At 37.9% G+C, this 13,083-nt stretch overlaps 1 long non-coding RNA gene across 1 annotated transcript; it reads right to left on the minus strand.

Moving 5' to 3' along the window:
• Nucleotides 1–5,057: 5,057 nt before the first annotated feature.
• On the minus strand, nt 5,058–10,068 carry LOC149791056 (uncharacterized). The gene is made up of 3 exons (XR_016423652.1): nt 9,799–10,068; nt 6,534–6,641; nt 5,058–5,351 (listed from the first exon to the last, which is right to left on the minus strand). It is a non-coding gene; the product is annotated as an uncharacterized LOC149791056 (long non-coding RNA).
• Nucleotides 10,069–13,083: the final 3,015 nt, after the last annotated feature.

Below are 13,083 nucleotides of genomic sequence, written 5' to 3' on the forward strand. Positions count from 1 at the left end.
TCACAGGAAAAGAATCAAAAATCGCTATTACGGTTCATGAACCGACGTTATCGTCGACGATTGAAATAAGCACACCGGGGTATATGGTTGATATTTATAACAGTTCAATAAGAACCATACTAGGATGGCCTAAGAATCCACCTGCGGACGCCCCCCCATCAACTATACTCAGATACGATAACGGAGATGGTGGTAGGCATATTGCTCCACACAACGTAAATATTGCATCGGTGATAGCAATCAATCTGGTGTGTGATGTTATCGAAGGGAGTTACCAGGTGGATACCAAGCAATCAAATCAAGCTCAACAGGGGTATATCCTTTATTCGTTTTCACCAACAGCCCCTCCGGGATTTTTGATCGTTGAGAGTCCGATTAATCCGGTCTATATGAGATGCCATAATCGGTTTTTAACGAGAATTAATTTTAGAATTACAGATCAGTCAAATAACCTAATTGATTTACAAGAGGAGGAGTTAGTGATCACTCTGTTTGTAAGATCATAGCAGCGGGGGGGGGGGGGCGATGACATCGACGACGACGTCGATGTGCTTACCGGACGCTGACGACGCTGGGGATCGGCGCGCAGAAGGTATTAATTAAACCAAATGACGTTCCGGACAATTGTCGATTTGGCCCCTCGACGATGACAACGACGACGACGTCGTTTTTTTTTTACCAGGCGCTGACGACACCGGATCCGCTGAGTGCAGAAAGTAACAATTAAGCCAAATAACGTTTGGACAAAATGTCGGATTCGCCCCCCCTGCTGCTCTAGTAGAATTTATAATCTATACATGCGTCTAGTACAATTTATAATCTATACTTGCGTCTAGTAGAATTTAAAATCTATACTTGCGTCTAGTAGAATTTATAATCTATACTTGCGTCTAGTACAATTCATAATCTATACTTGCATCTAGTAGAATTTATAATCTAACTATCGTCTAGTAGAATTTAAAATCTATACTTGCGTCTAGTAGAATGTATAATCTATACTTGCGTCTAGTGGAATTTATAATCTATACTTGCGTCTAGTAAAATTTATAATCTATACTTGCGTCTGGTAGAATTTAAAATCTATACTTGCGTCTAGCAGAATTTATAATCTATACTTGCGTCTAGTACAATTTATAATCTATACTTGCATCTAGTAGAATTTAAGAATTTATAATCTATACTAGCGTCTAGTAGAATTTAAAATCTATAGTTGCGTCTAGTAAAATTTATAATCTATACTTGCGTCTAGTAGAATTTATAATCTATGCTTGCGTCTAGTAGAATTTATAATCTATACTTGCGTGCAGTAGAATATATATATATTTGCGTGGAGTATAATTTATAATCTCTACTTGTGTCTTGTAGAATTTCTAATCTATACTTGCGTCTAGTAGAATTTAAAAACCTCGTGCTGAGGCATCGACAGCGCTTCTAGGGCCAGTAGATAATCGCTGATGCTGCTCCGAATTTCTTCTGCGTATTTAATATCAAATTCAAAAAATATAAAATATTGCTGTCTCATATTCATTTATCTTTACTCTCTCGGGATTGAACTATTGAAGTCCACAGGCATTAACTGCATTATTGCCTACTCATAATGATGGTTGGCGTAAAGATACACAAAACATTGTAGCCGAGATATGAGAAAGAATCCGTCAACACATTCGTTCTTAGTCAAGGGGATTGGCAACATCTCGTCAAAATCCCTCTGTGGATTTTTCTTTCGACGAAAAGATGTTGATCATCGTCAGCAAGCAGTTCCAAATAAACCTTTTTATTATACAATAATGCGTCCAAAGTCATTCCCAATCACGTAATGTAGTTTCTGGGGTCAAGCTTGTATACACGCATGACTGTCACGAAATGCGACAAAGATCCACAGCAAAACCATGTCTGTTCTGAAATATAGATCATGACAATCACCCATATCTTTCATTTGAATGTGGACCAGGCAATGCTTACATATGCATATTCATTAGTAAAATTACCGTTGAGAGACAGGGACGAATAAAATGCTTTAACTGAAGCCATTAGTTCATGTATTCGTATGGGTACACTCCCAAGCGGGTGAGTAAGGTAAACTCTTCATTGTTGCCACCACCGCACTGAAAAGTAAATGAAAACATTCATCATCAAAGTTTCTCACGGGTATGTACAGGCTGGAATTAACTGTAGCAAGTCGATACACTGTTGTAACCCAATATAAATATCGTGTATTTTTCAATGTTTCTTGGGATTACGATTATTGGGGCCTTTGATTTTGACTCAATTACTTCAGAGATCACATGACCATCACGCCCGCGCACGCAGATTGCATGCGCAGTGTGCGATGAATCTAAATGCCAGAATTGCGATAGTTATCGGGAAATTTGGTATCGCTACCGAAGGGGTCATCACATATTCAGCTATATATATATCAGTGGAAAACCTGCGCGTGTCATTAGTCATAAATATTGTCTACGGGGGATTAGAGTCTTTGTCGGATCAGTTTTTTGCTGTAACCTAGAGTGTTGTGTGGGTGGGTGGGGGTGATTTTGATTTTTAACGTAGCTTTAACGATTTTTCAGTCATGTCGCTACGATGTCTGCAGTGTGGCAGTTTGTAGTGGTATCTTGCACTGAAGCGTCATGCCGCAGACAGGTGGAATTGTATCCCACCCAGTCACATTAACTGCCACAATTACGACCAGTCCAAGCACCATTCTCTTAGTGTTGAGCACCAAGCAAGGCACCTGCTAGTAACATTTTTTATAAGTCTTAGGTATGAATTGGAACCAGGTAAAATTTATCTGCGCGCGCGATAATATTCGCGAACAAATATGCATTGTCGGAAAAGCTAATTATCCGACTTGACTCCAGTACGAGATTTAAGACATATTAGAACATCTAGATCAAACGTAACTCTAGGAAATGTGATTTACGGTATTCTTCATGACATGCGTTTCAGCAGAGTTGATATTGTATAAGGCCTACACCATGGCGTTCTAATTCCATTTAACGTTTTATATATGTAATGGTTATATTATTACTGTAGGTAGCTTTCTACTTAATTTGGTCATTACAAGATTCACTTTCACTGCTGATGTATTCCCTGTCTTTGTCACTAGGCCTTGGCAACTTGAAGTTTTCATGCACAATATCAGACTGATTTTTCACGCTCCTAATTATTTTATTTTTAAGTCTACGCATCCCACTCAAAGTATCTCCGCCGATTGTATTTTACAGGGCGTTGGCTATAGTGCAAGCGTAAGCATCCCATTCTAGTACATTTTTGTACTACAGCTATACATCAATTAACGTAAAGACGGCAAATTCATCTCCTCTAATGTACTGACTATTTCATTTTCGGAAGTGGAGATGCTTGGCTTCGATTTTCTTTGGAGGCGAGATGTTCATCTAAAGGTAAGTATTCCTTTCAAATCGTATAATGGATATAATTATGGTGTTTGCTATAATGCGAAGCAAGAAATTTTTCCGATATCGACAGGAGTGAAGTCTCCCAAAGAAGGAAAGAAATGTCCACTGTTCAGAACATTTAGTTGTTCGTCCCTAATATAATTGCGGTGTCCTGTGGTACGTATTATAATATATCCAAAAATACATCCGTATTCCGCGGCACTATATAGTTCGTGGTACACAGATCTATCTGAAGTAAAAGGTTGATAAAGAAAAATTTTTGCTCCTCCTATATTGATTGCATCAATGTGAAAACTACGCCATTTTTTGTTACTAATTCATGGTTTATATATATATATATATATATATATATATATATATATATATATATATATATATATATATATATATATATATATAAATGTGTTGTTGTTGTTGTTGTTAGGTTTAACACCATTTTTCAGCACAAGATCGGCTATACATGGCGGCCAATATTAATGGTGAAAGAAAACCCCGAGAAAACCCCTGAAAGAACCACCGACCCACGAGAAGCTACTGGCAAGCTTTCTCACATACCAACATAGACCGAACCTGCGACTCGAACCCACGCAGACAGAGGTGAGATGGCAGTGATCCGTGACGGTGAGCGCTTTAGACCACTCGGCCACTCGGGGCCCGCTATACACATACATGCACCTATATTTTATACATATACATACACACACATATATATGCATACATACACACACATATATATATACATACATACATACTCACACATACATATATATACATACATACGCATATATATACATACACATATATACATACATATATATACACAGATACATACACATACACATATATACATATATATACATACACACATACCTACACATACATACACAAACACACACATATACACACATACATACATACATGCATTATGGGGTGTGCGTGAGTGCTTGCGTGCTTGAGTGAATGAGTGAGTGCATGCGTGTGTGTAAGCGTAAGTGTGTAATCATCTAGGCACAAGCCTTCTCGCCCCATGGCTATACTCTCGCATGGGAGCCGGGTGATAACGTTATCAAATTCGCGTTAGGGGTGGGGTTAGTAGACTTTTACCCAGAGCAGAAACTAAATCCAATTCTACTATTATCATTCTGCTTCATGACTTCGTTCATGAAAGAGACCAATAAATTCGCATGAGTTAAATGTTGAGAAGGGTATGACAATAATATCGATAAAACTACATTTTATTGAGGAGGGCATATTAATAGCTAAGGTTTCAAAATGTCCATTATGGGTCTTTAAAAATGGGTTATAAAATATAATTTATGAACTTCAACTGGACCAGTACATTTCGAACTTTAACAAATTAGAAACGATACTGCAAATACATCTGCTATTAATATATCCAACATGCATACGTATGTTGATACAGCTCTAATGAATTCAGTGTCCTTTTCCGAGTACTCTATCTTTGTGCATTGTATAAGTTACCTCCCTTTCTGGCAAGGGCTTGCCTTACCATGGTAGATACTTCACTCATTTTGTATTTGCTTAAAGAACACTTTTATGAGTTTCAGCTGATTGTAAATAGTTTCCAATGAATTCCTATAATATTGTGTATTTATATAATATAACAATGTGGTGGTTTCTCGCTTATTATTACTATCATCGGCTAAAAATTAATCAAAGTTTCGAATTTTGTAATGCCACGAGGAGACATATACTTGATAGTAAGGGAGACAACCTAGATGATGGTACAAGTTCTTAATGAAAAGGGAAACAAACGAAATGATGCTACAAGAGTCCATTTATGCATTTACAACACCCTGGACGTCTGGACGTTTGAACCAAGCAATTTCACAACCAGTGTTATCACCCTTTACTACAGCAGCTACTTCAGAAATCTGAGTTTGGCATTTGCAAGTTGTGCAACCATCCATTTGTCTAAAAAGGAAACAAGTTTATTAAACATTTATTAAATACAGTTTGATAAGCATAAAAACATGAGTGATTATATTAGTTTTTTCTTATACGTTGACGATGCTTTTGTTTTTGTTGTTTTTGTAGGGCTTAACGTCATTTTTTCAGCACACAATCGGCTATACATGGCGGCCAGTATTATTGGTGGAATAAGAAACCGGAAAATCCCCGGAAAGAACCCTCGACCCTCGAGAAGCTACTGGCAAGCTTTCTCACATACCCACATTGGCGGATTCCGAGACTCGAATCCACGCAGAGGTGAGATGGCAGTGATCCGTAATGGAGAGCGCTTTAGACCACTCGGCCACTCGGGGTCCCAACTACGATGCAGAAACAAAATGTAAAATAAATTATTTACACGCTGTGGAACTAAACTTTAAGATTTAGAAAATATTACTTTATTACAGCTGCTAACTAGGATGTATATCCAAAATATTGTTCTAGTTTTTTCAAGCATCTTGCAGGTTGAAACCCGAAACGTGAAAGGACAGGTATGTTTTCGAAGCTATGTAGCGTTTGAAAATCTACATTTGGGGTTTCTGTAGGTATTTTGTAGAACCAAAACAGAATATAATCTAGTGTTCTTATCAGTGATCTGAAATATCTGAAGAGTTGTTTTGTCCTATTGTAAATGAGAATTGTTGAACTAAGACAGATTTCCTTGGCAGTCCTTATTAAGACATGAATTAAGTACGTAAACTCGGAAGATGTTGAACATGATTCCCAAACTATTCCGGGCCACCGCCCACTTGGTTATCTTCAAAAGCCCCTACACTACTCTGCAAGAAGCATTATCCAGCATTAGCGCCCCACATCGGTAACCCCACCGCCCCCCCCCCCCCCACGTGTCAGTACCGCCCAATTTGGGTATATTTAGTAAGGATGTAGTACGCATACCTTGGTAGCTATGGAAACGTAAGTATATCAGCTAAAGTTCTAGTCTGCAAGTCTCATAAATCTATTGAAGCATAATTATATCTTTTAGTTTTCGTAAGTATCCAATGTAAAGTATCGGATAAAACGAGAAATTTGCCAGTGGGATATAACCGGATTGAAAGCTTCACAATGTTCGGCTGTCGAACCAAACTTTTAGAAGCAAAACTGATTGAAAGAAGGCTGTAGAACATTATGAAAAACTATACTTACTAGCAATCTTCTTTATAAAAGTATTTCAGCATCCCATTAAATGTAGCCAAAGTTCTGTTTTTACCATTCGTAGCAATCATCCATATATGGATTTCGTAGTAGCCATACCTTTACACAATAAAACAGAGTCGAATGTTTAAATGAAAATCAGCCTGGAGACATTTTTGGATCTAGAAAGAAAATAATTTAAAAAGGATGGACACAACCCCGAGTACAAATATGACCTTTTTATTTTTTATTGAAATACTCTATATAGTTATATTGTAAGACACATGTCGTTTTACCGCAGAGAGAAAATGTATATCGAATAAATTTATTTTCACGTAACATTTTGAAAGTAGTGTTGGCGACAAAGTGACAGTGGTTGAAGGGGGTGTCCTTAATAAGGCTAGGGCGCATGCATTATCGATGTATATTCTCTTCCCTTGATGCACTAAGGAAATCGAACAAATCAAAGATGGAAGATTGTCGACATCAATTTATAGAAAAGAAAGGATTTATTCAAGTTGCCGCCTAGAGCTGCTATCAACAAATGCATTTCTTTTATGCCGAAGTCAATCAAATTTTGTACTCTGGAGTTCCTGCCTTATGATGTTTACTCGTTCTTTACATTCTCTGTGTCTGCTGCCTTGCAAAATGTTGAGATTTGTACCCGAGTTTGCGTTTTCTATAATTACTGTTCTGAATTTTCGTTATAATCGGGTTTTCGGGACTCTCTGAATCATTCATTCTTTAAAACCCGGCATAGTCGAGTGTTCGAGGCCAACTTCTTCGAGTTTTTAGTTGAAAATGTACCACTTTGTTTCTGTAGAAGCGTTGTGTTGATAGTGTACATTTGACAAATTAACTGAACAACAGATTAAACACGCTAAAGCTGTATTGGTTTCCTAAAATCACTAGATAAATAACGCTTCTTGATCTAATGTGATGTGATGTGATTTTGATTTTTAACGTACCTTTAACATTTTTTCAGTCATATTGCTACGATGTCTGCAATGTGGCAGTTTATAGTGATGTATAGCACTGGGGCATCATGCCGCAGACATGTAGCATGATGTCCCACCCAGTCACATTATTCTGACACCGGGCCGACCAGTCCTAACACTAACCTCTTAATGCTGAGCGCCAAGCGAGGCAGCTGTTAGTACCATTTTTTTAAGTCTTTGGTATGACTCGGCCGGGGATCGAACCCACGACCTCCCGCATCCGAGGCGGACGCTCTAACCACTAGGCCACCGGAGCGGTCCTTGATCTAATAATTATAAGTACAACTGGTGATTATGTTGTGGTAAGGTCACTTAATATATATATATATATATATATATATATATATATATATATATATATATATATATATATATATATATATATATATATATATATATATATATATATATATATATATATATATATATATATATATTAAACAGCAATTTAGTAACGAATTGTGGTGGGTAATATAAGCTTAGCTGTTGCAATCACCACCAACTTTGTCGATTTAGATTTTTCGAGGTGGGTGTGTCGGAGATGCATCTTGAATAGATTAGACTGATAGATATGTTTAAAATCACTCTGGACGATCCTTTGCGTTTAGGGTAAAATGAACGCAGATTGCTTGTAATCTCCCTCCTCGTCCAAAATCCTACACCAAAATGTTCTCAGCACACATGTTCAAAGCTTTTGTGAGTTTTGTTTTTAAACAGAGTTGGTGTCTTATCTCAGTTTCTTCTAAACAATAATTCCGCCAATGAACGATTAGAAATGGCAATTAATTATAAGTGAAATGTCTCCAGTGATCAAAAACTCCCCTGGTGACTAGCATGAGCACTAACACATACTATCCCCGGATAAACTGATATGAGGATATCCAGAATACGTTGCTATTAATTTATGTCCACCGATTGCAACACCAATGACCTATTTCATAATACGCGTTTCGTACGAGTTGCCGTTTCTGATATCGATTGCTAAAACGAGGCTATCATTGCTGGGTGTTTTCTTTATTGACTTCGAAGTGGAGATCGGAGTCGGAAAGTCTGAATAAAAGTATGACATCGTGTATATCTACTTACAGTGTCGATGAATATACATAGATTTATAATAATAATAATAATAATGACCAATATGTTTTTAAGTAGCACATACAGCCGCAAATAAAAAAATACCTCGCAGAAATTGATGTTTATACTAAATTTTGTTTGATTACTTATTTCATCTTATTTTGCACTAAACCAGTTCAAGCAAATTCATTTTAAGCGTTAAAAATATTTGTCAAATCATGGGTGTGTCAATGTTATAGTATCAATGTTTTATACATAGTTTAGATGCCAAAGCAAGATTAGCAGTATTTACTGTACATAAACTAACTAAAATCAGTCAAAAAACAATATCTTTCTTTGGAGATTCAGAAGGCAGCAACCAGTCTCCACCCTTTCTGTCGAACTTAAATTTAAAGTAAAGTTTACCGTAGTAACATTAGACTAATACCAATGTTTAGATTTTAGTCTGTACTTAAATCTACAAGTCATTGACTGACAGATTATTGATAATATTCAAATCTTGAAAATGTTAGTTTTGTTTATTTTCTTTGTATAATTCATGGCATGAGTACATCTTTTTACCAGGTTAGAATGCAAATGAAATTGTAACCAATGTTGTTTGAAACAAACAACAACAATAAAGTATTAATGTTCGCAGCGGATACATACGGACCCTAAAGCACTCTGTATCCTTCCTTTGTTATCGTCTTCTTTTGTATTTTTCCTCCTGCTTATTATTTCTTTCATTTTTATACCCCTTAGCATGAATTGATCCGTTTGTCCGGTTAAAATGCAAATGGGATTTTAAGCAAAGCTCCAAAACGGGATCTACATAACCGAGAATGAATATAAATAGCAATAACGTATTCAATATCCAAGACTGACTTTTTAAAATGAAAACATTCCACTATAATTATCAACACAGGTCTGCACATACGGCCCTTACGACAGATGACGCAGTATGTATATATACATATGTTAATACTAATAATAATATCATACAGGTTAGATAAAAAAAGTTATTCTTACTCATCGGAGATTCAAACCCAGGTACGCGGGTAAACGGCACCCATCGCCTTGCCTGCACACATAAGCCCATATTCCCTCACGATATAGAACAAATTATTGTTGTTATAATTTAATTTGTCTCTTGATACTTACGTTACACAAAATCCGTTCAATCAATTAATCAATCAATCAATCAATCATTTTCTTTTTATACTCACGAGACACAGCAGGCGTGGTACGTAAAACCGACAAGAATCTGTGTCCGCTCTCGGGGTTTATGACACGTTCCATTGCACGTGTTCAGTAATCTCTCCACGGAACCATTAAGGGACACGATGAGACTGCTGTTTTGGGGCAATTTTTGGACCAGCTTTTCCTCTACGGAGCTGCGGAAATATCTCGAGAACCTCGTCCAAAAGCCAAGATTCCTGAGGAATAGCATGGAAGCTTCGGCGCTGACGGCTGGGGTGGGTGAAGAATCGCTCGTATTATTCCTGTAGATGGATGATTGGATTGATAGACAAACATAGATATAGAACGATCAATCCATAAATAAATACATAATACTAATTTGCCAATTTCCTACACACGCACACGCTCACACACACACACACACACACACACACACACACACACATATATATAGATGTGTGATGTGATGTGATTTTGATTTTTAACGTAGCTTTAACAATTTTTCAGTCCTATCGCTACGATGTCTGCAATGTGGCAGTTTATAGTGATGTCTAGCACTGGGGCATCATGCCGCAGACATGTAGCATGATGTCCCACCCAGTCACATTATCCTGACACCAGGCCGACCAGTCCTACCACTAACCTCTTAATGCTGAACGCCAAGCGAGGCATCTGTTAGTACCATTTTTAAAGTCTCTTGTATGTCTCGGCCGGGGATCGAACTCCCGACCTCCTGCATCCGAGGCGGACGCTCTAACCACTAGACCACCGGAGCGGTATATATATATATATATATGTATGTATATACACACACACACACGCATATATATATATATATATATAAGTAGTGAAGGGGGGCACTTTACGTACAATGGGAATTAGCATTAAAAACACCCTTGGGGCACTTTACGTACAATGGAAATTTAACATGGAGAAAAATCGTGGGGCACTTTACGTACAATGGGAATTTAACATGGAGAAAAATCGTGGGGCACTTTACGTACAAGGGGAATTTAACATGGGAATAGAGTTTGGGCTTGTTTAGGGACAAGGGGAATTTAACATGGGATTTTTTTTAAAAAATTTTTAAAAAAGGGGTAGGCAATTCAAAAGACTATCTCTTTTCGAGAAATATGGCTGGCCCTGAAAAGGGCCTTTGGGTTTATGTTAATATACCCTTAACATAGAGGGCATTTGCGACATCTTCTTGTCCTCAAACTTCGTCTTACAGCAGGGCCATACATCAGAGTCCTCTTGAGGCAACCTTGTCTCTCTATATAGACTCTTCTTATCCACAGGCTGCTGTTGGTCCTGTGGACAACGGTCCACTTGGCTCGGACATACATGAGCATGTCCGTCCTGAACATCATTGTTGACACAAGGGTTGAAGATTCAACGTCTGTCCACATGTTGAGGCTCCGAGAATAGGTGAATCAATGCAGTGAACGGCGCTTATTTATAGGGACAGGAAGGATTGAAACGGATTGAGTTCATTCACCAATCCAAACACGCGTTACAGAATTCAGTCAGCCCGCATCCAATCGTAAGAGTGCAGTCTGTGACGTCACGTAGTCTATATAGATTCGCTAGCGCTTGTGTGCAGTCAATCTATGCGACAGTGATTCAACATGACGGAAACTCAGAAAACGATCCATTGGGGTGCACCAACAGGGGAGACTGCCCAAGGGAACCCGGACTTACTTTCAGAAGAGGTGAATTGGGATTTTGTGGATTTTCTCTCTTCGCAAGAATTTGTTCCGGAACCTTCGTTACCTTCTTCATTACCGCAAGTGGAGAATTTTAGACAGAGACAGAAAGAAGAATTGGAGAAATTTATACAACGACAAAAGGAAGCGGAACAGGCTTTTCTCCTACAGCAACAGCAACAAGAAGAAGAGGTAAGAAAAAAACAACAGCAGCAACAGCAAGAAGAAGTAGCAGCAAAGAAACAAGAGGGTGAAAATCAAATGGTCACGGTACTGTTGGACATTTTAGCGGAGTTAAGAAGTCTGAAACAAATGTATCAGACTTCTTTATCACGACCGAAGAGAATACGACCTTCCCGAGCTAAACACGTCAACCCTGTGACTAAGCCTACCGTACCACCCTTAGTGATTTCAACCCAATCATTATCATCATCATCAACATTACGCAGTCCGGAAGTAGGCCTTGGCCGTGGCAAAGGCATAAGGCAGTTAAAGTTGATTGCTTAAACTCACCCTTTCACCATGAAGAAAAAAGGCCCTTTTCAGGGCCACCCACATTTCTCGAAAAGAAATACAATTTCAATTTGCCAATAACTCAAAAAAAAAAAAAAAAAAAAAAAAAAAAAATAAACCCCACCCATTTTACCCTTATAGTACGTGTCTGTGTATGAGTGCGTGAGTGTACGTTCTTATTTTAAAATCACAACTCAAAGACACTTACCTTATATCATTCATTTATTCTTTTCTCCATTTTTTTACAATCCAATTCACAATTCACAACACATCACTTTAATAAAAAGTTCATTAACTTCTTCTTTCTCCTTGTTTAGTCTCTCTGTTTTTTGAATTTCTTCACCCTCTTTTGCTCATTTTCTTCCCTTCTTCTTTTCTTCTTCTCCTGTTTCTTTGCCTCTTGTAAATAGAATTGTCTTTTTTCTTCCTCTTCTTCCTCTAAAGAATCCCTCTCTTCTTCTGAAGAATCCCTCTCTTCTTCTGAAGAATCCCTCTTTTCTTCTGACTCCTCTTGTTTCTTTTTTGGGCAATCTGGAGACCAATGTCCTTTTTCTTGACAATAATAACAGGTATCTTGACTTTTGTCTTTTTTAGTCCCTGTTTTTGTTCTTTTTTGACGGTCTGGACACTCTGAAGACCAATGCCCTTTCTTCTGACAGATATAGCAAGTATCTTGACTTTTATCTCGAAAGGAAGGAGAGTAGTCTGTCGGCTGGTCTGAAGAGAATTTTCTAATGACCCCTCGCAAAGCTCTAACGAAACGTTCCATCTGGTCAGTCTCTTCCATCGTTGTGCTCGGCTTGAGAGTGAAATGAATAGTGAAAGGACAAGACACACACCCTTTTATATACGCTGGTCTGCTATGACTATAAAGTAGTTTATGGTGTTTGAACTTGAGTCATTTGACTTTTTGCTTTCAAGATGAAACGATCCCATTCATTTGAGAAGAAAGAAGAAGAAAGTAAGAGGCAGAAACGTGATCTATCGCCTCGAACCAGGGCTGAAATCTTGGCACAAATTCATGCCAGTGATTTTGAAGAGGACATGAGTGAACCAGAATTTGAAACCTCTAAACCAAGTTTACCACCCTTA

This window comes from Sinohyriopsis cumingii, chromosome 10 (assembly GCF_028554795.1).
Source record: "Sinohyriopsis cumingii isolate HCF-2022 chromosome 10, ASM2855479v2, whole genome shotgun sequence".
NCBI lineage: Eukaryota > Metazoa > Mollusca > Bivalvia > Unionida > Unionidae > Sinohyriopsis > Sinohyriopsis cumingii.